General features: G+C 40.9%; 1 long non-coding RNA gene across 5 annotated transcripts in view; it reads right to left on the bottom strand.

Annotated features, from left to right (window-relative positions):
- Positions 1 to 9,003: 9,003 nt before the first annotated feature.
- LOC308637939 overlaps positions 9,004 to 27,185 on the bottom strand; it is a 55,699-nt gene continuing 37,517 nt past the window's right edge. For 3 of the 5 annotated variants that reach the window (XR_014019704.1, XR_014019705.1, XR_014019708.1), the window contains exons 2-3: positions 18,248 to 18,379; positions 16,682 to 17,125 (exon numbers count right to left, since the gene is read on the bottom strand). This is a non-coding gene — a long non-coding RNA (uncharacterized lncRNA). Of the gene's footprint in view, positions 9,145 to 16,681; positions 17,126 to 18,247; positions 18,380 to 20,225; positions 20,309 to 27,185 lie in introns of those variants that run through there. The other 2 variants (XR_014019707.1, XR_014019706.1) reach the window with 2 other exon arrangements.

The following is a 27,185-nucleotide window of genomic DNA, read 5'->3' as shown; positions in this document are numbered from 1 at the left end:
AATTAGTAATTAGTATATTAGTGAATAAATGAATATTTTATCAGAATGAACCTTGTGCCAAGCTGGGAGTGCCAGGCGAGCAGAATATTAATGAAAACAAGGTATTAAATGATTGAAGAATGGTAAGGACAAATCGTATTGGGTTAGGACACTTAGATGAGGTAGGACAAAGGGACTGGACACTGGGATGACAATTAAAAACACAAATGGACTGAAAGTAAAGAAATTTAGGCAAAAGTGTAAACTTAGTTGTGGTCCATATTCTCTGTTAAAAATGGGAGTTCATAACCCACTTGAATCAAATGTAAAGAAGATGATATGTCATGAGCTTTGTAAGGTTTTGAACAACCAATAAAAAAAAATGTGAACTATTACTGAAACCACTAATACTTTCTAATAGTAACCAACTTATACCTTTTTGTGCTCAACACCTCTATCTGGCTTTTCAATTTTCTTATTCTTTAAGTTGAGGTTTAAAAACATTTTCAGAGGTAGAAAATTGAATGAGAGCCCAGCTTATGATAAAACATATTAACTTGTAAAATATGGCTTTGGATGATATAAAAGTGCTAAGGATAAAAAAGTAAATGGAAAGCATTATGTCAAAAATCACCTGCACTATGGTTTTACTCCAAGTTCATTTCCTCTGAACCTCATATTGACTGAACTTCTCAAATGCAAGGCACATCTTAGATGACACTGTTGTCTTTAAGTAACCATCTTCCTGTTTTTTCCTTTATCTTAGCCCAGGACTTATAATATTAAATAGCACTCTAATTAGAGAATGCTGTGATCTAACTTTCCTGGGATATCAAAGCACATCACGGATTGTTTATTTTACCCTAACAGCATGTCTGGATAGAACAAAATAGGGAAATACCCAAGGTGAAGGGAACTGGCAGACACTTAAGTATATATATATTTTTTAATTTTTTTATTGATTATTTAAAGCATTACATAGCTCATGATATATCATCTTTCATACATACATTTGACTCAAATTGTGTTTTGAACTCCCATTTTCACCCCAAATACAGATTGCAGAATCACATCTGTTACATATTCACATTTTTACATAATGCCATATTAGTGACTGTTGTATTCTGCTACCTTTCCTATCCCCTACTATCCCCCCTCCCCACTTAAGTATATTAATGTATGAATGTATTAAGACTGCAATCTAAACATGGGAAATTATTTGAGACCAGACACCAGTTTTTAGATGATCTATGCCTTTGTCCTCCATCATTAGTAGAGATAACTGACAGTCTTAAGTCATTTCCCTAGGGAAGCCATTTTGATCTCTTGGAACTCCTTCAACATACCTTATATATTTACTTTATGGTTTTTATCAGACTTTTTTTTTTGAATTTTTTTTTTTTAGAAAGAGAGAGAGAATTTTTTAATATTTATTATTATTTTTTTTTTTTAGTTCTCGGCGGACACAACATCTTTGTTGGTATGTGGTGCTGAGGATCGAACCCGGGCCGCACGCATGCCAGGCGAGCGCGCTACCGCTTGAGCCACATCCCCAGCCCTTTATCAGACTTATGATTAGTTATCTGTGCATTTCTGTTAGAGATTTTTTGACTGATGGATCTTGAGCTTCACTAGAATAAGGGTAATATATCTATCCTACCCACCTGGTGCTCCCAGCTTGGCACAAGATTTGTACCTGACACAATATTCATTTATTCACTAATATACTAATTACTAATTGCTTTCTCTTGAAGTTTTAGCACATAAGACCAAAGTGCTCCTTTTGAGAAGAAAGTACCATGTCACAAGCAGAGAGATGCTAAAGCATTTACTTTTACTTCAGGGTAATCCTCCTGGTGAGTGAGCCCCATCAAGGACAATAGGCATTCCTGTCAGGTCCTAGGCACAAATGCTACTGCCTCTTCTCCCCAAGAGTGACAGACTTTAGCATCCATTTCTTCCTCTGATCACCAGCAAGAGCAGGGTTCACACAGAGAACTCTGTTCTATAATCCAACAAGACTGATTTCATGACACCTTAAGTCACTGGGGCTTCCTGTCTTGCAGGCAGCACAAGAGTCACTGCAGTTGGGAGCATGACCCACTCTGCTCCTCATTCCAAGAGGCTCCCTGACCTAGCCCCCAATACCTCCCACCTCACCAGCTTCCCTGATTCACTTGCATTCTAATCTGTAGGACCCATCTCCTGGCTCCTCTCTCATAGATGTGGCCCCTTCTGTGCATCATATCATCCAGCCCCACCTCCCAAGTCCTACGATGACCCTCCATGCCTACACATGTGCCTGTCCTTTGCTGGGTGCCCTTTTCCTTTTCACTATGCTTGTCTCAAAAAGAGGGATTGTGGGGCTGGGGATGTGGCTCAAGTGGTAGCACGCTCGCCTGGCATGCGTGCGGCCCGGGTTCAATCCTCAGCACCACATAAAAACAAAGATGCTGTGTCCGCCGAAAACTAAAAAATAAATATTAAAAAAACTCTCTCTCTTACTCTTAAAAAAAAAAAGAGGGATTGTACTAGTTGTCTCACCTATCACAAAGAGCTACTTTCAAAATCAAGTGAAGCACTCTGTGAGAATGTGTTACTGAAGCACCACTGTATGATAAGTGGCACTGTTTCTTCCATGATGGGCCCCAGCATGCTTCCCTCTCCTCTTCTCTCTTCCAGTCCACCTGAGCAAAGGGTTTCAACCTCTGCAGTCTCTATTGCTTTAAAATTGTTTTTTTTTCAAGCTTTTCTCCAGTCTTTCAATCCACGTTATAGATTAGCTTCCTAGAAGAAGTGGGGTTCTAATCCTATTCACTAGGAAGCTAGTCAATAATGTAGCTTACAAGCTGATTCATGGATGTGAAAGCTCAAAAAATGTAAAGCCAAATGACTTCCAGAAAGGCTTATTTGTAAGTGAGGCAATGCAATGCAGAGTACTGAATCTCGTGGTAAATATGAACATGAAAGAGCTGCCAGAACCAGGGTCCGTGGAGACAGCATGTAGAGGCAGGAGACCAGATGCCATAGCTGTGGTGGCACATCAAGGATGCCTTGCTGCCTACCATTCAGGCACTGGCACAAAGTGGGGATTCATGTGAGTGTATGCAAATATACTTTTTACTTTATTAAGTTATTAATGGGAACAGCTGGGACAGTTTCTGTGCACATTGGAAAATAAGTCCCATAGTGCTAGACAGACTTTAAAACTGTGATTATAATAGATAATAAATTATTATCCTGGGCAATGAGTACATTTTATTTTTCAATGGGAAACTTGAGTGTTCCTATACATACAGGAAAGGGCAGGTTATTGAAAAGTCCTCAACATTCAACTTCAAAGACTTTGTTAGTTACAGTGAATATCTTCTGGGTAGAGGCAGGTGACAGAGGAGCTAGAATGGGACAGTTAAGGACCGGATGAGGGGAGCTGCAGGCTGCCCCAGTTCCCCAGATGATTCAAGCCTGGGAGAATGAGCCCCAACCATGAAAGTCACAGCCTAGGACAGGCCAAGAGGGTGCACTCACTGAACAGCAACATGGAAGCCTGCATGGCTGGAGAAATGGAAGAGGCCTGTGTCTTCTCTTCCCCTTGGTCAGAGGCTTGAGCCAGGTGGAGTGAAGGGAAGAAACGTGAGGGTCAGGGACACCTGGCTCAGGAATCTCTCTCCCAGGGACACCTGCTCTGTCTCCCAAGTCTGCTGGCTGGACTGCCACACTTCCCAGCACCAGAGTTGCTATACCTTGTTGCCAATCATCCAGTATTGAAATTAGTGACTTAGATAGCTTGACAGCCTGCAAGCATCTTAAATATTATACCAAGGGCTGGCACTAATTATGCAGCAGGTGCCCTATCAATCTTTATCAAATAAATGAGGAGTGTTCGATTGCTGATTTTGCCTTCAGAGTCTGTTGTGACAACAAATCATACTTCATCAGAGCTGTGGTCAACATCTTGGGGACAGTGAGCACATAAAAACTGCTCTCACCAAGGCTGATGAGCATCTGCTGCAAGGACTGGTAGGATGATGACTGCAGGTCAAAGAGTGAGAGTTTGTAGTCCAAGCTCAGCTGTGCTTCATATCAGATGGTTTCAAACAAGGTTGATGTCCTATAAATCTGTAAGGGGAAGAAGAATGTCATCCATTTCTCAGAAGCCAGTGTCAGCTATTTACAGACTACAGACTTTTGCTTATAGTGTGGTACACAACCTACATTTTTTAAAAGATTTGAAAAGAATCTTTATTTCTAGTTAGGTCTTTGTGGACCTGAAGAAGTATCACACCATCCTCAGTAAATTATAGCTTATGTAACCAAACAAATGCTAATTTTGATTAAAACAAGAAGAGTTCTCTTCTTGTCCCCAGGAGTAAGGTGCAGAGAATGGGAATGGGCCCATGTGGTGGAGGCACTCTGGAGAAGGATGAGACCAGGACAAAGGCAGAGGTGACCATACTCTCAGGAGGGTGACAGCCTTTGCAGGTGGTCCGGTGCCATAGAGCCCAATCACCCACCACCCTCCCCAGGGTCAGGACTTTGCTGGACAAGCTTCGCAAGGAGCCATACCCACTGGCATGGACCCCTTGAAGACAGGCCTCGCCCACTGGCATGGACCACTTGAGGATCAGCCTTGCCCACTTGCAAGAGCATCTTGAGGACCAGACAACTGGCATTCCTAAAGGAGATCCTGTCCCACTGTTTTTCAAAACTGAAAGAAGAGAATTCTAACACCAAGAGCCTTACACCAAGAGAGTGCTGAGTGAGGAACTGCTGTGTGACTTGGCAAGACTCAGAGATACAGTGCTCCCTATCTATGAAAGGAATAATCATCCTTTGACTTCACAGGATATTTTCAAGAAAAAAAAATCACTGTGTAAAAGTACTTTGAAAATAGTAAATCACTACATCAATATAATTTTTAGTTTTTGCAGCCAGTAAAGTAGAGAGTTAATTCTTTAAATTGTCTTTAATAGTTTAAAAGTATAGTACAATGCCCTAACATTCCAGGAGACTTTGAGCACCAGGGAGGAGCCTTGTTTGATTTGTCCTCCATCCCCCCTAGCTAAGTGGGTGAGTGTGTGACCTTAGAAGCAGCCATCCCTCTCCTGCTCCAACCTAACAGAGAAAGCCATAACTCTAGAGCTCTTTCTTTTTTTTTTTTTTAAGAGAGAGTGAGAGAGGAGAGAGAGAGAGAATTTTTAATATTTTTTTTTAGTTCTCGGCGGACACAACATCTTTGTTGGTATGTGGTGCTGAGGATCGAACCCGGGCCGCACGCATGCCAGGCGAGCGCGCTACCGCTTGAGCCACATCCCCAGCCCTCTAGAGCTCTTTCTACTCTCCAGAGATGCATGACAAGGAACTGCTCTTCAACTGTCTGCACACACACAGAGGCATGGACGTATTATGGGAGAGTTCATTTAAAGTGTTGCTATAGGGGCTGGGGATGTGGCTCAAGTGGTAGCGTGCTCGCCTGGCATGCGTGCGGCCCGGGTTCGATCCTCAGCACTACATACAAACAAAGATGTTGTGTCCGCCGAGAACTAAAAAATAAATATTAAAAAAAAAATTCTCTCTCTCTCTCACTCTCTTTCCTCTCTCACTCTCTCTTTAAAAAAAAATAAATAAAGTGTTGCTATAACTAGAAACCTAGAAAGACATTAAATCCAATAATTATGAATTTTTGTTTGGCTTGTGTCATAAAGAATATAACTTCATATTAAAGTTTCATGCAGATAGCAGTAATTTATACAAGAATTCTAAAAAAATGAAAGTCAGTTTGCTGAAATTATATTTTCAACGGTTGCATTTTTCTAAGTCCATGCACTTTTCTCTACCCTGAGGGATTTTTTTTATCTCCCATTATTTTATTACCCATTCCAATTCAGTGAATGGTTTGCAAATGAAGAAATAAAAAATACCCCCTGCTTAAATGTGCCTTTACTTGTGCCTTTAATTACAGAGCACTCAGAGAGGCCAAGGCTGGGCTTAGAGGAAAGGGACATATTTCTCAAGTTTACATAGAGTTTCTATTAAAAGACATTAAAAAGATGTTAAATATTTTACTCATAATTCTCTATCCCATATGTTCATATGTAAAAATGAAAGATTAGAAATTGTGTTAAAAATAACATTTGTAAATTTTATTGAAGCAAAAATATTAAGAACTGTACCTTAAAAACAGAACCCCTAAGAGTTCAGATCACAATAATAAAGAGAAAGTTCCAACAGGATCCAATATCAGACCAAGGTGGTTCCTACAGCCTGCAGAGAAGCTAGTAGCACAATCTGTCAAAAACTTTATGTCAGAAAAATGGGAAGAGAGGGTGGATGGGAACAGAAAAGAGAGTACAATGAATCAGACATAACTTTCCTATGTTCATAATCACCAGTGAAATTCCCCATCATATACATGTAAAAGAATGGGATCCTAATTAGAATAAGTTGTACTCCATGAACATATAACATGTCAAAATACATTCTAGTGTTGTGTAACTCTAAAAATAATAATTTAAAAAATCTGCCTAGAAGACATATCCAGTGCAAGCTCTGGAGAAGTGTAAGACTTATTCTCCTGTTTCTCTAACCATTCCTCAACTCACCCAGTCCTCCATCTCTCATCTGTCTCCTAAACCCTCCTCTAGTACTGAAATTTAACCAGTAAGGATACTATATCTTCCATCTTTGCTCTTAATGCTCCTGCAGCTCCATACTGATTTCAAACTTAGCTGTCCCCCGATGTCACCACTTTCCTTGAGTGCTCTCAGGGACCAGGAGAAGACTGTCTCCTCCTTACTTTCATAACATGGCTTTAAAATTATTTTTCACTCCATTCACTTTCATAAAACTCCAGGTCCTTTGAAGTTCATGTCATTTCTTTGGTACATTTCTTTACTGTTGCTTCTTCAAACTTTCTAGCCACAGCCCTAATTCACTAGTGTGCTGATGGTAGCTCACTGTCCAGCCCTCTATCCCCACTCATATAAATTTTGGGGGGCCTTCACGTACACATCAATGACTGAGCAACCCAAGTCCATCATCCCAGGTACCTTCTCCACCCACCCCAGCCATTCTCCCATGTACACCACTTGTATTCTGTCATCGTCACTAATAACCCTACTTCCAAATACAAGCCAAACATCACTCTTTCTGATTACAATCTTCTATCCTTCCAACTCACTCACTGTAGAAACTCCACTTCAACAATCCTTCAGTTTCACTAAAACCTCCAAGCGATAGTCTGGCCAAATTTTTATTATTTGCTATCTTCCCATGATGGTTAATTCCTTTTTTCACTGACTAGGTGTCATTACCTGCCATCATTTCTTACCCTCACAAACCCTGAGCTTTGAGTACACTCTTCCTATTACACTTAACAAGGAAGGCCCTCCCTCAACTGACTCCAGCTTGTCCTCCTTATCCCTGCCTGCCTGAGGAACCAAATGGTACTATAGAAAAATACCACATAACTGGGTCCATTTGTCTAACTTGGCAATCACAAACATGTTTTATCTGATTTATGGGAAGTTTGAGAACATGCTGAAGAATTTCATACATAAAAATATGTATTCAATTTGGGGTAAAATTGGGGGTTCATAACCCACTTCAATCTAATGTATGAAGTATGTCAAGAGCTTTGTAATGTTGTGAACAACCAATAAAAAAAAATATGTATTCAAGATTATCTTAAAAAACTATTAAAATCTACAAGCAGCTGTGTACAGCTATCTCCACATGGCAGCAACCACCTGAGCTGAATAACAGATGCTCCTCTGACAACAATAAAAGCAATCTCAAGTGGTCCTCTGAGCCACATACTGATTTGGCAGTTTTATCACTATGAACTAATTTAACCCTCACAACTAAGAAGTAGAGACTATTATGTTCTTTTTTTGCATGGAGGGAACTAAAGCACTGAGAGGGTCAGTAATCTGCCACTGTCACATTACATTCAAGCCCAAGTGGGCTGGCTAGAGTCCCAGCACTCAACCACTGCACGGCCTATGTGCTTGCTACAGTGCACACCAGGGCCTCTTCACTCATTTATCCATCTGCCCTCCTTGCCTCCCCACAGGTGAGCACCATGTTGTAATCCTCCATCTTCCCTGTCTTGGTTCATGACTACATCATCCATTGAGCCAGCCTGGCTTCCTCCCTTTACCCCACTTTCCATATTTAACCTGTCAGAAGGTCTTGTCAGCAATCACTCCATATCCACCTATTTACCTCCCTCTTCACTGCCACTGCCCTTGTTTAAGTCTCTGAGTGTTCTTGCCTAGTTTAGTTTAATGGCTTCCTAAGTGGTACACTAGTCTATTCATCTCCCAATAGGCAGGGAGATGTTTTTAAGACATGAAACAGATCATGTTATTCCTCCTTAATACCCTTCAATGACTTCCCATTGTTTTTTGAATAAAATTCAACTCCTAGAGACCCTCCATGACTTGGATGCTAACTCTTCCACTATTCCCATGTAGTAATTCCCTCTGTTCAGTTCTGTTCCAACAGCCTTCCTTCTTGTTCCTCAAAACATCAACCCTATTTCCACTTGCTGATCTCTGCCTATATTCCTCTCCAAAAGCTTAAAATGGCTGACTCCTTCTTACCCTTTGGATCAAAAAAAAAATTTTTTTTTTTGCATTACTATAGTTATTTCTGCCTACTACCCCTATCCTGCTCACTGGTATATGTGTGTTTACTAAGTTGTCAGGAAACATTTCTTGTGCTAATTAATTACTATCTGTAGAGCTGACCTTCTATTATTGCCCCTGCTATTAATGCTATAAGTGCCACCTCTCCCTTCTGAATGACTGGGCATTGCACTGTAATGTCACCTTTATTCTTCTCATCCTTTATGTTCACCCACGTATTTTCCAGCTGATTCATGCTTAATAAAGGGTCCTAGAAACTACTCCATCCTGACCTGTGTCTTCCTAGATTTGGATTTCTTATAATAATTATTATTATTATAAATAATAATTCATACCAATATTCTACTGCAGGAGGAACTCTGACATGGTGCTTCTGGGATCTCAAACAGCCAATTCTACAATCTTCCTCCTCATTTCTCCTTGGTCATTGCCCCAAACTGAAACCCCTTCTGAACATGGCTATCATGTTCTCATCTCTCCCAACATCTTCTATAACAACTTCCCAATACTGCACCTGTGAAGAAATAAATGCCATGTGTCCTTTGATGTGAGAACTATTTATTAAAAACCAAACAACAACAACTTCAAAACTGCATGTACATAATCATGTGTTATTGCTGGTTTGTTCCAAATACAGAAAAGAGATTTCTTTGGTCACTGTAGTCTTTTCGTCTGTACTTAGGACAAACCAATGAAATGTCAGATTATTAGTCAAGGCATTGAAAAATATTATTTTATTCCTGTTTTTGAAAACCACAAAATCTCTTAGTGAAACTTTATTTTCTCTGGATTGTGAGAAGAACATGATAAACATTAGTGAACAAATGTTTCAAATTATATCTGATATACTTAATTTTCTCCAACAACATTAAAGTATTCTTTCTTAACTAGTTATTTTATACCTCACCCAACCAGAACTACAAAAGAAAGTTTATATCTAAAAGCAGATTGACTCTGTTTCTCTATGAAAATCTTTTTTTTTTTTTTTTTTTTTTTGGTACTGGGGAGTGAACTCAGGTGCACCCAACCACATATCACATATCCGGCCACACATCCAGCGTTATTTCCCTATTTTGCATTTTATTTAGAGACAAGGTCTCACTGTGTTGCTTAGCACCTCGCAGGTGCTTGCCGCATCCGGCAAAATGGACCGAGTCCGGCGGGAGACGTCGGGATTAAAAGAGTTCACAGGACACCAAGGTTCTTCATCCAGGGGGAGACTGACTTTATTATCTCAGCTCATCCTTATATATTTCTTGCAGATAGAATGGAAAGTTACTGGTAGGCGAGAGCAAGGACGGAGGGGGACACGTGGTTCTTGTCGACTCATACTAAGCCTTCAACCAGGAACCTTATCAGACCCAAGCAGGTCAGGACGTTCCCACATGACTGTTATAGGCTGAATATGAAAACAGAAACCACAAATCTTTCAAGGCCTTGGGAGCTGGCCTCTTTGGCGTGCACACAAGAAACCAGGGCCGGTACCAAGCCCCGGGGGCCAGGGGGAATCCGAGCCAGCAGTTCCCCCTCTTTTGTTTGTTGCACGTCAAAGGGAATCAAGTAGCCCCTGTCTTAGGTCGTTCACTGCCCTTACAGTGCTTACCCGTCTCTGGGGAGGCCCCATTCCCCTGTCTTAGGTTGCAGTGTAAGCGTGAAAGTTGCCCGTCTCTGGGTACTACAAGATCAGCTCATTGTTGCCAAGGCATTAAGTGGTAGCGATCCAGCCAGTCATTATTAGGTCTTTAATCAGTTCCGGTTCGACAAGGCATAGAGTCAGAGGAGAGGAATAATAAGGAAGAAAAAGGGGGCAAAAGGAGAAAGGCATGAAGCAGGGATCATTGTAGAAAAATCATCTTCGAATTGGTCGGAGACAAACTTCAGCAAGATCATCCTTGGTTTGTAGGCGTTGATAATGGACCTGTATTGGCTTAGAAGTCAGAATGTTAATTTGGTCTTTAATAAATTGTGTCAATTTCTTGACAAGGCAGGGGCCTACAGCAACTATAAGAAGGAGACTGAAAAGCGGTCCCATTACAGTGGATATCAAAGGAGTTAACCATGGGGTGTTTTTAAACCACTGTTCAAACCATCCTTGTTGTGCTTTAAACTCCTTTTGTCTTTTAGCCAATCTTTCCGTGACCTTTTCCATAGTTTCACGGATTACCCCAGTGTAATCTGCATAAAAATAACATTGTTCCTTTAAAGCTATACATAGTCCTCCTTCCCTTAGGAAAAATAAATCTAGTCCCCTCCTATTTTGTAACACAACTTCTGAGAGGGAGGTGAGGGACTTTTCCAAGGCGCTAATTGACTTGGCCATGGCTGTTAAATCCTCATTCATAGCCATTTGTAGATTTAATAATTGACCTCCCTGGACATAGGCGGCTGTCCCGGTTTCTATTCCAGTTGCTATTCCGCCTATGCCCAATAGGAGGGCAATTGTCATTGTTATGGGTTCTCTGGGGAGCCGAGTATGTCCCTCAAGGTGTCCCAGGACATAGTCTGATCCATAATAAGATATCCTCGGCCATAATTGTATCAGCACATAGAAATCAGTAATTGTATTTAAGACTGCCATGGAAACACAGGGAGTTAACCCAGTATTGCAAGCAAAATAGGACCCTTTGGGACCCCACAAATAATCAGATTGGGATTGATTTATAGGTCGGGTGATGTTGCAGAAATGTTGGCGTGAAAGCGGCACCTTTCCCAAGCAAACCCCTTGTCCCATGACCTCCGTGATGGTTAACTTATAGCTGGGCAGAGAATAACATTTAGGATCTGTAGTGGTATTAGAGGATAAATTAGACAGTATCGCTACCCCTTCATAATAGGGTGGCCTGGAGGTCAAGCATAGCCAGCAATCTTGGGTCCTGTTAGGATTGGTGGCATTGAGAGCGAAAAAAGCTCCTCGGACCAAATTAAGAAGACGATCTCCAGTTCCAGGGTGTATGGGCTCAGGGGTATAATCAAAGGTTTGATAGCCCATAGTTATTGTTTGACCGCTGGGGGAAGGTTTTAATGTCAGGGCTATGGGCTGCTTGGGTCCAGATGGGGCCTTTTGGTCTCCGAGCACCTGATTAGGTCCTATTAGACTTCCAGTAGGCTGTTCTATGGTCAATTTGAGCCGAAAAAGCAGGCCAGGATTGTACTGTCCGGGGGTGTAAATACGCAGCCCCCAGAGATATCCTTGAGTCCAATCTGGTTGCTGTTTTCCATTGGAAGTAAACTGAATAGTAATATTTGATCCTCCCTCTATTGTTTGCCAGAAGTGGGCATAGTCATTCCTGGGTGAATTCTTAAGCCAATGTCCATTACTAGAGGTTTCACATCCCCACGAGGCACAATAATAGGCCTCAGGTCCTCCACACTTCCAAGTACGTTGTCGTCCCGGGCATAAATACCATGACTTTTTACATCATCTGTTTAGATACCAATATAAAAATCTTTCTCTCCCTTTTTTTTTTTTTTTTTTTTTAGGAAAATGAATATAAAGACCTTGTTTTACCCAAAGATGATTTCTTTCTTCTTTTTGGGATCCATGTGTGCTTTTTTTTTTTGTTGAAGCATCTTTTTCTTAAAAAAAAAAAAAAAAAAATACTTTGGAACAATTTCTGAAAACCTTAGAATCTATAAACAAATTATTATACTTTGATAAGAAATATCAATGAAAATATAGTTAAAACCCTTAGATATTTTGTAGAAATAATTATAATAATTTATCATCTTATAAGTTTAAACAGTAACCTTGAGAATTAGAAACTACTTGATTGTATTTTCACTTAAAAGCAAACTTATAGTAAACACATTTATCTCAAATATCTGTAACTGAAAAGGCAGAGTATCTGATAAATGTAGATATAAAACATATATTATGGGTTTCCTGTTGAAAAACAATTAGGCAAATATATATTAACTAATCAATTAGGCATGTGCTAATTAATTTATAGATTAACAAATATAGGTTATCTAAACATATAAAAAATATATATATTAAGAATAAGAGCATAACTTATAATTGTATTAACTTTATGTAACCACGTGGCCTTAAAATATTTGGATCCATTTTAATTTATTTTTAACTAGGAGTGCACTCTTTTATGTGACGTCACTTGATGTAACTGAAATAAAATCCTTGAGTATACATTTTTATTTTTATAGTTAGCAATGAAAATAAGGATTTTTTGGTCATCACAGGAACTTTGCCGGCTTGTTCCTGTGGCGAGCAAATGCATCCTCATAACCTCCAAAATTAAAAGTAAAATATAAAGAAGCATATTTGATATCTCTCATCAATAGAACATTATTTAGTAACACAACTATAAAGAAAAAGTCAGGTTATTTAACTTAGACCTAGCTTAAATTTAGGACTGTAACATAGAGACCTGTAGAATTAAATTTTGTCTGAAAAAGATATCTTTCGTTAGCATTTACAGGTAGGCATCTTTTAAAAATACAGGCTCTGAGCAGCTCCGGTAGAAATCTGAAACATAGCAGTACAGGTTAGTGGCTGGAAGGCGGGACTAGAAGTCCTGTCTGAGTGACTGTGGAAGAACCAATCAGTAGCCCCCAAAAGTGTGGAAGGTGGGACCAGGAAGCCGCTCTTCCGGCCAGGCAGTCCATGGTTACCATGGTGATGCAAACAACATGGAGTCTGCTGCCCATTTTTGGGGCAAAAGTTCCCCAAGTTTTCCTAACCGATTGTATTTTGTTTGATTTTGTCTGCATTTTTCCCCGCCTGGCCAAGATCTTACTGCGGTAGCAGCTTGTTTTGTCTCTGGACCGCCCCGTACTCTCTGGCTTCCGGGGCCCGGGGTGGGCCCCTATTCCCGTTTCCCGGCTGCAGTGGGCGTCCCTGAGCATCAAACTTGGAACTACACTCGCTGCTCCAATGATTCCCCTTGCCACATCGGGGACAGGGGCCAGGCGTGCCTTCCCGACCCCGTCTATCCCCCTCGGGACAATTTCATTTAATATGTCCCTCTTTCCCACATTGGAAGCAGCCTTTGGGTCGGGCTCCTTTACCATTAAACCCTGACAATCCCGTTTTGAGGGCAGCGGCCAAAACCTGTCCGGTAATATGAGCTCCATCAATATCCTTACAAACTCGAATCATGTCATCAACACTCTTTGCTCCGGTAGATTTAATGGCATTTTGGCAATAGGAATTTGCATTTTCAAGAGCCAATTGCTTAATGACCGGCATGGCTTGTTCCAAGTTAGGGAATATTTTTCCTGCTATCTGCATCAATCGGGCTATGAAGTCAGAATAAGGCTCAGAGGGTCGTTGAGCAATTTTTGAAATTTTTGTTTCAGAATTTGAAATAGGTAGAGCCTTCCAAGCCTGAACGGCTGCTGCAGCTATCTGAGCATAGACCCCAGGGTCATAATCAATTTGTTGATTTATGATAGCATATTGTCCTGAGCCTGTTAACATTTCAAGGTTACGCCGTGGGAAGCCGGCGTCCTGATTGACTCGGGCTAGCTCGCGACACCTCTCTTGATTTTCACTTTTCCACAACAAAAAATCCCCTCCGGACAACACAGCCCTGCAAAGCTGTAGCCAGTCACTAGGTGTCAGCTGACTGGCAGAGAAAGACTTGAAGAGAGTCAATGTAAAGGGGGCATGGAGTCTATAATTAGTAACTGCCTCCTTTAGTTGTTTAATATCCTTAAAGGCTAAAGAAACATACACTCTGGCCGGCTGTCCATAGGCATCCAGGTTTTCAATTACTGGAAAAGTTTGGGCTATCTTAGGCTGCCACTGAACACCCCCCCCTGCCTTCTGGGGTTGTCCTCGTCCCAATCGGGGTTATAAGGAGGGAGCACAACAGCGATCGGGGCCGTAGGTGCTTTAAATTTTGACTTCTTCATTCGACCCTCCAGTTCCTCCTCCTGCCAGCTGTTACCAAGGAGCCCAGTTAGTAACTCCCTTATCTTAGAAATGTACTTAGCACTGTGAAGCCCAGCTCAAGGCCAGAGGCCTTGTTTACATATTTTTGTGAAAAACTAGTAAGGGAGTGTCTAGCGCCTGGAGTGCTGATCTTTTCAGACAGTAGCCAAATAAAACAGGGCAACATGAAAATAGGAAATTTATCTACATTGAACCTTTTTGTAGAGATTCTTTTGCTGAAAATCCTAAAATAAGCCATGGTGAATATTTTGGAGAAGGTCAGTTAAGACCTTTCTGTGGGCCTATTAGGGAGGGGGAAGATGAGAAGGAAGGGTTGAGAGCAGCTAGGGTGGATCTAAGAATGAAGAAGGAGATATGAAAGAATAATGGGAAAGGGGTAAGGACTCTGTCATTTGTTCTTTCTGGACCTGGTTAAGGACTTGTTCACATTCTGCAAGCTGTTCCTTAATCTTTATTTTATCTATTAACAAAGCATCTTTAACCAGTCTCCATAAAGAGAAAGTGGCGATTGGGATACTTTCCGGACCTTGATCCCTCAACAATCTTTGTAAATCACATCTGACCTGATCCCAATCATTGTTATTAAGAAATCCCCCTGTCAGAAACCAAGGACATGCCTGGGCAATAACTTCAACGAATTCTGTTGCAGTTTTTGTTTTTATTCCTGTTCCTTGTGTGTTCAACAGCTCTCTGAGTTCGTTGGCCAGACGAACTTTAGCTGCTGAGTTACCCATGGTGCGCACCCCTTTTCCCCTTCTCTTATGGAAGGTCTCTTTTCCCCTTCTCTTATGGAAGGTCTCCAATTCTCCCCCTTCTCTTATGGAAGGTGAGTCCCGTCCGCTTACCTCCGCTTTCCGGTCTCGATGGAACCTCCACCTGCCGCGTCCGGCAAAATGGACCGAGTCCGGCGGGAGACGTCGGGATTAAAAGAGTTCACAGGACACCAAGGTTCTTCATCCAGGGGGAGACTGACTTTATTATCTCAGCTCATCCTTATATATTTCTTGCAGATAGAATGGAAAGTTACTGGTAGGCGAGAGCAAGGACGGAGGGGGACACGTGGTTCTTGTCGACTCATACTAAGCCTTCAACCAGGAACCTTATCAGACCCAAGCAGGTCAGGACGTTCCCACATGACTGTTATAGGCTGAATATGAAAACAGAAACCACAAATCTTTCAAGGCCTTGGGAGCTGGCCTCTTTGGCGTGCACACAAGAAACCAGGGCCGGTACCAAGCCCCGGGGGCCAGGGGGAATCCGAGCCAGAAGTGCTGAAGCTGGTTTTGAACTCACAAACTTCCTGCCTCAGCCTCCCAAACCACTGTTATTACAGGTGTGCACCACCATGCCTGAAAATCTTATTTATAGTGTTCTACATTTCGCAGGGTGAGCTCATATCTGGAACCAATTCCTCTCCCCATCTACAAAGTACAACTGTCCCCACATGTTGGGGAGGCTCTGGCTGCAGAGTCTTATGATGTCACAGACCAGGAAAAATCACTTATCAATTCCTGGGAATGACAGCTATTATACTGATCAGATTTTTGTTTTGTTTTAATGTCAGCAAAAAGTCACTTCAAAAGCAAATGTTAAAAGAAAGCAAAAAGAACTACCATGGCAGAATACTGTTCTTACCCTATCTCTATGTACGTATAATTCTGCAACCAAAATTCTAAGCTCTTTTTATCTCAAAGCAGAAAGCACAGACAAAAAACAGTTAAGTGAACAATGAATTGCTTTAGTTCCACATATTCAGGGAATAGAAACCAGTATTTTTACTCACCTGGATAAGTAATGCTCTCTTTAAGCCTTCTGAAACCGCCTCCTTGGACATGTAGGTTTCAAATACTACTTTTCTTCTCTCACATGAACTTGTTCTTTGACTTTTCATCACCTGGCAAAGGACCAAAAACCATGTGGGCCAACCAGAGAGGACACCCCTAGAAACATGAAGTAGCAATTAGCTTGCTCCTCAAACAACTCTGTATTTTTAAAACTAGAGATATTATGCTTATTATTACTATCATCATCATTATTATTATTTACAAAGATCAACGAGAAAGAAATTTTTGATTATGAATTCAGTCACAAAGAGTAAAGAATGGGTAAGGCAACACGAAAAAAACATACAAATGGGACTTGAGCTTTAAGTAAGAGCCACACCATGCAAGGAACAAAATCTGAGTAATTGGTTTCATATGCTTTGCTGTTTAAAGATACAAACTTTTAAAAATAGGAATTATTACAAGATGTTCAATTTTCTGGAGGAAATTAATCAGCTGTGCACAATATATTTATGAATTAAGAAGAAACCACACCTAATTCTAGATTAAATAACATAGGAGAACAGTTAACAGCTCACCAGAAGAATTAATCCCCTCACCCTAAGTGCTGCTCTCCGACTCCATAGCCACTCCACTGGTATTTCAATTCTCCCATTGAAGAAACAGATTCTGTTTCCTTGTGCTACTGCTGGGGATCCTCAGGGGCAAGAGGTTCAGTCTGTAGTCAGGATAGCTCCTTACTCATTCCAGGAGAGCCTCAGAGTTTTTCCTATCTGAAGCAGCTCAGTCATCACCAACTGAAATGAAAGAAATCAATGAGTGGAAAACAAAAATCTGCAGCATCCTCTGCCCTCCCAGAAATTTAGAACTTTGGTGTACTTGAATGGTAAAGGCAGTATGGTGCCCTACAGGGTCCTGATGTCACATTCTTCAGAACTTTTAGTTCATCAAGCACACCATCTGTGCTGAGTTTCTTCTCAAACCTTTACAAGTACACAAGTCTGCTCCTTTGGAACAGTTCAAATGAAAATCTCCATGAATACGACAAATGAGGTAGAAAATAAGGAACTATATAATACCAGTCATGTAATATTGTGAAGTACACAAAAATAGGAGAAAATGTAGTTTGAGAAATGATAAAAATATTTAGAATCTTAAAAACTTAACATAATAAGTACTAAAAAGGCTCAATATATAGCACTTACTAAGTTCAACCTGGCTCTAATATATCCCTTCCAATGAAGTATATCTGGGAAATGATAACCAAACATAAGGGATCTCTACACTCAAATCTCAGAGCACCTTATCTATCATTGTCTTATGGTGCTTATAATCTATAAATGCACTTATTTTATTTATTAAATAAAATCAGTGAATTCCTTAGAATTCATCCACAAAAGCTAACTCATCGCCACAATTTGATGCCTCAAACAATGAAAGTTGGAACCGCAGATGGTTCACAAGTTTTCTAAAATGGCAAAAACTATAATTAGAAGTCTATTCCCCTATTCTTACCTGCCATCACCTCAAACCAGATGTCTAATCAGAAGCTCAGGCAGCCACATCTAAAACATACAATTTTCACAGAGAAGCTGCAGCCCTGTGGTTGGTCTCTGGCCTTCCACCTAGATAATGAACATGCCATCGCTTCTACTTTCTAGTCTCTGCTACCAGTCCAGAGGTCAAGTCTATATATGCAAACTTCCAAAATCCTGGGGGCAGCCTACATTCCCATGAAAAGTTTTCACTCTGAACACTAGCTTCCACTTCTTTCAAATTGTCCCAACACATCCTTCACCAAAATGATATGCTTTTTCCTTCAGTTGAATTTAATACTAACTTTGGAGAAGAAACAAAAAAGACAAAGATAATAGGCCACTTCATGATATACAAAGTGAAGGAGAGATAAAGTAACTCACAGAGAGTGAAAGAGAAGGCCTTCCAGACATGGCAATAGCAAAGGCACAGTGAGGAGTCCAGACCGTCCAAGTTTTCATCCAGAAGCTCGCATCCCCTCCTTAACTCAGTGAATTCTTCTGCAAATCACCATGCTGGGCAGAATGAGGGATAAAAGGTCACCAAGTTTAGGGTTGGTATGTTTTTTCCCATTATTTTTTGTACTATTTTTTAAATTTTTATTGGTCCATTACTATGATACATAGAATGGGATTTTCACATATCTGAACATGCACACAATACAACAATATGATTTGGCCAATTTCATACCACAGTATTTCACTTAAGTGTCCCTCTTCCCTGGCACATTTATCTAATTTACTGGTCTACCTTCCATGTTCATGAGATCCACATCATCTCATCTTTTTTTTCTCTCTAGCTTCAACAGAAAACAGATGTCCCCTGTTTTTCTATACTTGGCTTATTTTGCTTAATATAATGTTCTCATGTTTCATCCATTTTCCTGCAAATGACATAATTTCATTTTTCTTTATGCCTGAATAAAAGTCTATTTTATTTATATATATATATATTTCTCTTTAGATGTCATTAGGCTTTCAAAATAGAATTGAAATAATAATACAGTACCATATAAGTTTGTTCCAGACAACACAGCTATGCGACACAGCTCCCACTTTTCCTCTGAAGCCCAAACATGCATAATAAACAATTTAAAAGTGAGTTACTCGGGGCTGGGGATGTGGCTCAAGCGGTAGCGCGCTCGCCTGGCATGCGTGCGGCCCGGGTTCGATCCTCAGCACCACATACCAACAAAGATGTTGTGTCCGCCGAGAACTAAAAAATAAATATTAAAAATTCTCTCTCTCTCTCTCTCTCTCTCTCCTCTCTCACTCTTTCTTTAAAAATAAATAAATAAATAAATAAATAAATAAATGTGAGTTACTCAAGAGGAGGATATACACATAGGATTAGCTAGAAGAGGCATGGTGGGCATGGGTACATTAGCATTAGTTGACAGCAGATTTTCCAATTTTACCAGTACAGATTGAGCATCCCTAATCCAAGAATCAAAAATCTGAAACTTTCTGATGTCAACTTGATGCCATGGGTAGAAAATTCCACACCTGACCTCATGCGACAGTTAAATGCAGGTTCACAAGAATATGGTATAAAGTTATTCTCAGGCTATGGGAATAGGGCGCAAATGAAGCATAAATGAATTTCATGTGTAGCTCTGGGGCCCATCCCTAAGATATCTCATTTTGTATATGCAAATTTTCCAAAATCTAGAGAACATGTGAAATACTTCTGGTCCCCAGCATTTTGGTAAAGGGACAGTATTAACAACATTCAGGGTTAGATACACCCTGTTGATAATATGGTTGAGACTGAAAGAGTCTTGCACAGTGATAGATGTTGTGAGCTCCATGCCTGGTAGAGAACAGGACCTTGGGCCAGGGCATTCCCAGCTGTGAAAACCAAAATGTTCCAGATAATGCCAAATTTGCTCTGGAGTATGGTTACCATATTTAGCAACACATACTAAAAATGTACTCACCCCTTTTCTGAAATTCAAATTTAATGGGTGACCTGCATATTATCTGGCAAGCTATCATTGGGGGAGGGGCAAAGCTGTTGCCCTGGTTCACGAAGAAAGACTGGGTTAGAGCCAAACCATGGAGCTCCCATGGAAGCAACGTGCACCTCCAGCTTTCTTGGACTGTCCCACCTCTCCTATCCTGGGCTGGGAGGCTCAGTTCTCCAAACACACTTCACTGGGCAGCTGTGCAGATGGCTCTGCAGTGACATGCCTCTCAATAGCCCCAGTTTACAGAACTGAAAGCACCTTCCCCTATAAAACCTGCCTGATCTCCCTGCCTCCTCCATGGGTCTCTTCTGCCTCCCTCAACTCCCTGCCTTTTCCTTTCTAATTAAGAGGCCTCCCAGGCAAGCCGAGTCAGGAGACAAGGCAGTACTCACTTTGATTCCATTATCAACTGGCATCACTTGGCTGCTTCCTTTAATGGCAGTCGTCATGGCTATGGGAGACCAGTCCCTACTCACTGTGGGAAACAAAACAAAGTGGTGTCAGGGGTATGTGCTGGTCAGGACAGAACCAAGGTAGAGCTTGTTGAACCTGAACAGAGGAAATCATGCTGAGGTCACCCAGGCTCCATCTTTAGCTTGGTGGCACACAGGAAGAAAGGAAAAGCTACAACCTTGCCCTGGAAAAGCTCAGGGAACCGTGGTAGGTGTTTTCACATGGTTTATCCAGCCATCTAAGTAATTTTCACTCTCATTATGAATAAACCCACACTCTTAACACTTGAGAAGGTAAAGACAGTGCTTATCTGAGAAAGTACAATGAAGGAGCCATCAGTCTCAGCTCCACTCCCTTCCCTCCATATTCCCAGGATCCTCTCCATTCTTTCCCCTTTGCTCTTAGACTAAGACCACACAATCTGCTTCCTCTACAGCCTACACAGTTCTCCGTCTTCTCTGCTCCAGCTTCTTCAGTTCCATCAAATTCACCACGTTCCCCAAACAACAAAGCCTCTGGCACATACAGTTCCCTGTCTGGAATGGATTTCTTTCTTCTCTAGCTACTTTACACCTCCACATACAAAGCCTACTCATATTTCCAGCATCTTCTTCAACATCACACCCTCAGGGAAGCCTTCCCTGATCCTCTATTCATGTGCAATTCTTCCTGTATTTCTGTGTGTCTCCTTTCTTTTTCTGAGGAGGTGATGGTCACCCAGGGCTTCCTGCATGCTAGGCAAATGCTCTACCACTAAGCTACACCACTATCCACGTTTGGTACTCTTATGGTGACAAGTGCCTTCTGTAATTACTGTCATAATTATTCTTGAGAATCTGCCAGGGTCTCTCTTCCAGGAGAATGTCAGCACCAGGAGGGCAGGGGTTGAGCCTGTCTGGTTCACTGCTGCACCTATAGTACAAAGCTCATGTCAGACACAAAACCCTCTAAAACTATTTTTAAAAGCCTCCAGGATTTGAACCCAGTTCTGGCTGAAGTACCTTGTGCTGATTCATTGGGCCTGGGACCTGATGGCTTACTAGGTCAGCACTGGACAGATTTTCCAGGTTCGTAGCCTATACAAACTCCTTAGTGGCTTCAGAGACTCAGGCCAAGCCTGCAAGCTGATTAAGACACCCCTTTCAGGAAAAAAAAAAAAAAAAATGGTGAGGCTGTGGCAGTCAAGGACATGGCTCCTCTGAACCCAGAGGAAGGGGAAAGGGAAAACCTGATTTGGTGCTCAGATTTCTAAACAAGTGTTTTCAAATCTATCCCACTGAAAACTGGCTCTCTGACATTGGAAGAGATGTTCCTTGCCAAGAAAGTGAACAAAGGAAAAAAAAAAAATGGAGGAGGTCTGCTGTGGGGACAGAGATATTATTTTTTTTAAACCAAGCCTTTAGGGGAACCCATGCTCAAAAGAGAGCTCAAAGATTGCAAATCTGAACCAGTTCCCTTCCACTGGCCCTGTGTCCTCCAATCATTGCTTACTCTCTCCAGGCCTCAGGATTCCCATCTATATATCACAAAATATGCCCCCTCACATTCCAAGTTTGTGGCACTGTGTAGGAGGGGATGGAAGCATTTGTGGTATGGATGGGTGCGTAAAAGCTTGGCTCTGATGTCAGACCTGGATGGTAAGTCCTGAATTTTCCCATTCTTGACTGGATGATCTCGATCAAGTCATTGCCCCCTCTGAACCTCAAACTACCCACCTCATAAGCCTACTGTACATTCAGAGTATGGTACGTGCTATTCACTGGTAAATGGAAACTCTTATTCCCCAGCAACACAGAATTTAGAAAGCACCACCAATATGTGACTTGGTGATGATTCCAGACCTAGAGTTCAACAGATCTGTCCAATGTAGCAAGGTTAGGCCCCTGACCCTCCCAGGCACCAAGCAGGGCAACTACAGATCTCTCTGAGCATGAGTAGGCCTCAGTCTATAGCCAAACAGAAGGCTCATTCCAACCCCAAACCTGTCTGACCACAGGAAAGAGTCCCAGACTTCTGGTCACTATGTGCAATGCATGCACTATAGCCTGTCCTCTAAACCAAGCTACATTGAGAAGAACTGTATGGGACATTAGGACAATTGCATCCTGCATGTGAAAATTGAGTCCTAGAGAAGAGAAGAAACTGGGACACAGATCTGAGAGAGCTGGTGGCAAAGCTAGAACCAGGACATGAGCCAGAGCCCTCCCAGAAGCTTTGCTGACACTCTCCTGCCTGCCATTTCTCAATTCTGCCCTTCTGAATTCAACCAACCTGCAATTTCCTTATAAAACAGGGGTAATCAGAAAACCTCTAGGCCATTCCAAGGGATCCTGGATATCTTGCAAATTTCCTTATTGGAAAACACTAGAATGTACAACCAATCCTGGAGCTGATTCATAAAATAAAAGGGTAAAATCCACACACAGAGACACATACAAACAACACATACACATCCATGCTCCCTGTGCAGAGGGCAGCAACAGACCCCAGTCTCCAGGCTGCCCTAGAGGGCTGTCTGCCTCCACAGGGAGGGGATTCCTAGTTGTATTTGGTTCTGCCACTACATGCTTCAACCCCTAATACACACATACACACACACACACATGCACATACAACCATGCATCATCTTGGGCTGACAACTTGTAAGATGCAAAAATGCCTGCAGGGTGATGCCAGACTGAGTGATGGGGGGCTGACAAGGCAATGGTTATACACACATGACACGCACACACATATACACACATAATCATAGCCTTATTGATTCACACATACTCATCATGAATCAAACAAATACCGACTCACAAAAACAGTTCACAAACATATATACACATACTTTCTAATATATGCATACTCCAGCACATGTCCTCACAACCATGTGTGTGCACCCACTCACTCTGGGTCCAGACATGGGAATGCTACCCTGAGCCCCCACAACTATAAACACTCCCTACATCTACAGGCACCTGGGAGTTGGTTGGCTATGAATCCAGAAGCCAGAATAAGCTCCAGGTGGGCCCAGGACAGAGGAGCAGCAGAAACATGTCTGTCATCCTCTTGTGTGGCTAGAAATGGGGGAGGACACTCAGGAGAGGGCCTCCTGTCTCATGGAGATCACTCCAAAGACTGAGAATGTGGAGGTGCCTGGGAGAGTCTTTATGTCCTCAAACGGAACCTCTCCCCTTTGCTGCAAGCTAGGATCCTTTTGGCAACCTCTTTCAACATCACCCCCACAACAGACCTGCCTGTCCCCAAGAGCTTGTCCCTCCTTTAAGATCACTAAGACCCACACACCTTTTATCCACAAAACAGGGTCCCAGACATTTTTTTTTAAAAGAGAGAGACAGAGAGAGAGGGGGGGGGGAGAGGAGAGAGAGAGAGAATTTTTAATATTTATTTTTTAGTTCTCGGCGGACACAACATCTTTGTTGGTATGTGGTGCTGAGGATCGAACCCGGGACGCACGCATGCCAGGCGAGCGCGCTACCGCTTGAGCCACATCCCCAGCCCGGTCCTAGACATTTTAAGCTATGCCCCCCACCTAGGTGATCTTGCTACTACAGTGAAAAGTCACAAGAGTGGCTCTATTTTCACCCATAGCAGCAAAGGCTGAGTACAGAGCCCATACTTCTTTAAAAAAATTAGTTGTAAATGAAACATTTTATTTATTTATTTATTTTGTGGTGCTCAGGATTGAACTCAGGGCCTCACACATGCCAGGCAAGGGCTGTACTACTGAGCCACAACTCCAGCCCCAGAGCCCATACTTCTACCCACACCAAACTATAATGAAGCAATCAATACCCTCTCCTGTTGGGGTGGTATCAGAAGAGTCCAAAATAGAGCTAGACCTTACCAAAAGCAGAAAAGTTTCTCTGTTTCCTTCTAAAACCACCTTCAAATCAAAAGAGAAATAAGTGGGGAATTCATATTTCTATCCTCCACCACAGCAACCATTATATATTATGCTAGATTTTCTGCACGCATGCCAGGAGAGCGTGCTACCGCTTGAGCCACATCCCCAGCCCCAACATTCATAATCTTGAACACCAGTTAAACACAGTCTTAAATACACTGTATTTGTTTAAATGTGTTTTAATAATTCAACTACTGTAAAAAGATTTAAAACTTCTTTCAACAATGCAATGCTTGCTTTATGATCACTAAAATATTTTCATCTATATATATGTTTATGCAAAAATTGTTATTTCTAGGACACCTTCAAATTGGCTCTTTGTCTTTCTCTGCTTCAATGCAGGCCTAAGACCTGCCTTCCTATGATCTCACACTTTATACACTTCCAGCATCCAAATATATGTATGTAAAATGTCAACTCCCATAAGAAACCTTCTCTATTTAGCAGGTTAATAAAAAGGTAAGAAAAAATTCTTCATACATTTTTAAAGCTAAATCAATATTGAATTCTTTAATAACTAGCATAATATTTTTTTCCTTTTTTAAAGTCTGAACTCAATAATTTATTGATATTCATTCACTATAACAAATATACCACTCTAATATAAGATACTACTATTAACAACAATTGGGTGCAGGCTATATAAGAACTCTGCACTATTTTGTCAATTTTTCTGTAAACTAAGACTGTTCTAAAATATAAAGTTCACTTATAATTGGTAGGTAGAAGATAAAGATCATTCTGAGTCAAAAAGAATGCTGTTTTTGAAACTAATATTTTCTAGATTGCTTAGTAATGTTAATTAAAAGATAACAATGAATAATTGTTTACCTTGTGAAATCTGTAGTTCTATCCCTGAGCTGACTACCTCCCAAATCAATAATCTTTCTTGAGTTCATACTTGTAGATCCTATGTATATGTTTTCTTCTAGAGTCTCCCATTAAACCTAGTACAGTTTTGGGAAGAGAGGTGGTTAAGCTAAACATTCAGGACTTTGTGGAGATGGGTGTGGCTCTGTAGGATATAGCTATAATGAAGTAGAATAGATATTAATTTGCTATACTCTTTGTAATCATTCAGGAAACATTATTTTATTTTTTGCTGCTTAGTGCAATATTCCATACAAATTTTGACATGGTGGTAATTAGCATAATCTTTTTTAACTATTTACGTAGACATAAAACAAATAGTCATGTTAGCAATTAATGTAGCTATTATTTGCTCTGTTTTATATATGCTTTTTGGAAAACAATAGGACTATTTATCAAAATCTAGAAAAAGAAGTCATGTGAACCTACTTTGTACAGTTCTGAGTACATAACCAAAATAGAAGACTCGCCACACATCTCATCTCTCTTGGATCCCTTCTTAGGCCTTACTGTCCATATGGTGAAAGCTCTAAGATTTACTTCTCAGGTCTGGCCTTATGCAAGAATTCTGATACATATGTATCTGGTTACCTTCTTGACATTCCTACTTGGAAATCTAAACAATACTTCAATTCTAACCAAATTGAAAAGATAATGCTTGATTTCTCCCAATGTGCTGCTCCTAGGAAATTTCTCCAAATTTCCATCTCAGCTAATGAAACTATAAAGTCAACTAAATGCTCAAGCCAGATACTGAAGAATCAAACTCAATTTTCCCCATTCATTCCCTGTGTTAGGTGACATGTTCCTAGAAGGAAAGCACAGAAGGAAATTCTCATTCATGTAATTCACTGGGGAGGGGCTGGGGATGTGGCTCAAGCGGTAGCGCGCTGGCATGCGTAAGGCCCGGGTTCGGTCCTCAGGACCACATACAAACGGGGATGTTGTGTCCGCCGAAAACTAAAAAATATTAAAATTCTTTCTCTCCTCAAAAAAAAAAAAAAATTCACTGGGGAAGTGCTCTATTATAGAGGATGCATCATAATTACTTGAGGATGCATCAGAATTACTGTGCTCACTAAAACCCCATTTTTAAGAAAGCTGTTCAAAATTCACCCCCAAGAATAGGTTTGTATTCTCACCCATATAAAGTAGATCATGTCATTTCCCAGAAAAAGAAATATGAATGGTCAAAAATACATGAAAAAATGTTCAACGTCTCTAGCCATTAGAGAAATTCAAATTTAAACTACACTGAAATATCATCCCTCTTGTCAGAATTATAAATGATGGTGGAATGTGATGATTGTTATTATCCAAAGTACATGTATGAAAAGACGAATTGGTGCGAATATACTTTGTATACAACCAGAGATATAAAAACTTGTGCTCTATATGTGTAATAAGAATTGTAGGGGCTGGGGATGTGGCTCAAGCGGTAGCGCGCTCGCCTGGCATGCGTACGGCAGAGTTCCATCCTCAGCACCACATACAAAGATATGTGTCCGCCGAAAACTAGAAAATAAATATTAAAAAATTTCTCTCTCTTTCTCTCTCTCTGTCTCACTCTCTCTTTAAAAAAAAGAATTGTAATGCATTTCTCTGTCAAATATAAATAAATAAATAATACAAGTAACTATAAATAAAAAAAGAATACAAGTAACAATAAATGTTGGTGAGGATGTGGGGAGAAAGGTACTCTCATACATTGTTGGTAGGACTGAAAACTGGTACAACTATTCTGGAAAGCAGTATGGAGATTCCTTAGAAAACTTGGATTGGAACCACCATTTGATCCAGTTATCCCAAAGGACTTAAAAACAGCATACCACAGTGACAGAGCCACATCAATGTTTATAGCAGCTCAATTCATAATTGCCAAAGTATGGAAACAACCTAGGTATACTTTAGTGGATGAATGGATAAAGAAAAAAAAAAAATATATATATATATATATATATAATATCATTGTAAGTGGAATAAGCCAATCCCTATAAAACCAAAGACTGAATTTACTGACTAACTTTTGGATGCTAATCCAAAACAAGGGAGGTTGAGGAAGAGAATAATAGAAATCTATGGATTAAGACAAAGGGAAAGGAAGGGAAGAGTAGTG

The sequence above is a fragment of the Spermophilus citellus genome, assembly GCF_964194105.1.
Source record: "Spermophilus citellus genome assembly, chromosome: 18".
Lineage (NCBI taxonomy): Eukaryota > Metazoa > Chordata > Mammalia > Rodentia > Sciuridae > Spermophilus > Spermophilus citellus.
This window is presented reverse-complemented; position numbering and strand designations above follow the sequence as displayed.